Source organism: Heptranchias perlo, unplaced genomic scaffold (genome assembly GCF_035084215.1).
Source record: "Heptranchias perlo isolate sHepPer1 unplaced genomic scaffold, sHepPer1.hap1 HAP1_SCAFFOLD_383, whole genome shotgun sequence".
In the NCBI taxonomy this organism is placed as follows: Eukaryota; Metazoa; Chordata; class Chondrichthyes; order Hexanchiformes; family Hexanchidae; genus Heptranchias; species Heptranchias perlo.
This window is the reverse complement of record NW_027139395.1, coordinates 137,501-140,000: the sequence shown is the minus strand read 5'-3', so window position 1 is coordinate 140,000 and position 2,500 is coordinate 137,501.

Here is a 2,500-nt window from a genome sequence, read left to right as displayed (position 1 = left end):
CTCTCTCTCTCTCTCTCACTCTTACTCAGAGCTGCTGTGGAAGGAAACCTTTTTAAAAAGAACTTGCATATTGAAAAAAAGATGTGTCTCAAGCTGCCGGGGCCCTGTCCATTGTCACGTTAATGGCAGGACGGGGCAGGACTGCTTTGACCAGGAGACCTGTTTTCTGGGACGCAGATGTGAGATTCCAGGGGACCTGCTTTGTGCTGATTTCCCTGCCTCCCTCCCTCCCCCCCAGGACTTCCTTCTGAACACCTTTGTCGTTTGAGCGAGGGCCAAAAGCCTGCCTGTGAAAGGGAAGGATCAGCCGGTCAGCCCCCTGCTGGTCGCTGCTGCCAGTGCAGCAGGCGTGCGTGTGTCCTCGGCCTCGTGTCCAGGTCCCTCAGGGACTTGAGGCAGCTCTCCCCGGTGGTCTCGTGGTCAGGACCGGGCTTCGAATCCCAGTCGGGGGGGGATGACTTTCTGCTGCAGATTAATTGGCATGAAGGAAAGTCTCCCCTCCTGAGCGTAAAGCTCCACCCTCACCACCACCACCGCCTTTTCCTCCCCTTGACAAACGGACAGACAGACAGTCAGACAGTCAGTCCAGTTCGGGAGCGCAGCTTTCATTAAGCAATGGCATTTGTGACAACTCATCGTCTGACAGGTTGATGATTTCCCCACACGCCTCCTGCCGAATAAAAGGCTCACCCTCCCGGACACTACCCCCAGAATCACCCACCCCGCCCCCCCGGGGTGAATATTAAGCCCGAGAACACCGACTATAACCAACCGCAGTGAAAAGTTGAAGTGGCAACTCATTAACCAGATTTATTTTGGGCAACTCATTAACCAGATTTTTTGTTCATTTGGTTTATGAGTTGCCAAGTGTAAATCTGGTTAATGAGTTGCCACTTCAACTTTTCACTGCGGTTGGTTACAGTCGGTGTTCTCGGGCTTAATATTCACCCCAGGGGGGGTGTATAGCGGGCGATGGCCGGTGTGGAGTGCGTTTTTTGGGGGTTGATTTTCACTTTGCCTCGCTGGTGGAATTTGTGGGAGGCAGGCAAGGGGATTGGTGTGGGCTGGTGGGCGGCAAGGGAGATGCTTGCTTCGGGGTGTTATCCTCACTTTGGTCCGCTGGTGAGAGTAGGCAGCGGCAGGCAGGCAGGCAGGCAGGCAAGTGTGATGTAGTGTGGGGTGCAGTGCAGTGCAGTGCAGTGCGGTGCTGCCCTGTTGTTTATGAAAGGTTGTAATGACACTGCTTTGCAGCTGACCATGTCCACTGATTTGTGACGCCCGTATGGAGGCTGATATCTCAGGAGGGCCGAGGCCGATTTCCTCCGGGGACGGCTCGTCGCGTGCGGCAGGACGAGGCGCAGCGGACGGTACCGTGCGCTCGGAGGTGCGGCGCTGCCCGCCGGAGGTACAGCGAAAGGCTGCAAACCGCTTTCCGCCTGCTAACTCGGCGGCCGTCAGACCGACCGACTCCGCTTTACCACCGGAGCTAGAGTCGGGCAAGGGGCACCGAAGGGTACCGGAAGGATCGCGTTCGCACGACGGGAAGTCGACTAGCGGGCCGCCGAAAGCGAGCCGGGGGCCCCCGGTTTTTCTGTCCCACCTGGAGACTGATATCTCAGGAAGGCCGAGGCCGATTTCCTCCGGGGACGGCTCGTCGCGTGCGGCAGGACGAGGCGCAGCGGACGGTACCGAGCGCTCGGAGGTGCGGCGCTGCCCGCCGGAGGTACAGCGAAAGTCTGCGAACCGCTTTCCGCCTCCTCTCACCGCACGGCTCTCCTTTTCACCCACTGGCGGATTTTCACCCTCCGACTGCTCGCTACCGTCCGCTGCGCCTGGTCCGGGCCCTGTCCATTGTCATGTTAATGGCAGGGCGGGGCAGGACTGCTTTCACCAGGAACCCGTTTTTCTGGGTCAGAGGTTCCAGGGGACCTGTTTTGTGCGGACTTCCCTGTGTCCGTCCCTCCCTGCCTGCCTTCCCCCCAGGACTTCCTTCTGAACACCTTTGTCGTTTAAAATAATAATAAATAATATGTGTGTGTGTGTGTGTGTGTGTGTGTGTGTGTCGGTGTCAGTATCAGTCAGTGAGTCAGTGTCTCTCTCTCTCTCTCTCTCTCTCTCTCACTCAGAGCTGCTGTGGAAGGAAACTTTTTTAAAAAGAACTTGTTTATTGAAAGAAAGATGTGTCTCAAGCTGCCGGGCCCTGTCCATTGTCCTGTCAATGGCAGGACTGCTTTCACCAGGAACCCGGTTTTGTGGGTCAGAGGTTCCAGGGGACCTGTTTTGTGCGGACTTCCCTGTGTCCGTCCCTCCCTGCCTGCCTTCCCCCCAGGACTTCCTTCTGAACACCTTTGTCGTTTGAGCGAGGGCCAAAAGCCTGCCTGTGAAAGGGAAGGATCAGCCGGTCAGCCCCCTGTTGGTCGCTGCTGCCAGTGCAGCAGGCGTGCGTGTGTCTTCGGCCTCGTGTCCAGGTCCCTCAGGGACTTGAGGCATCTCTCCCCGG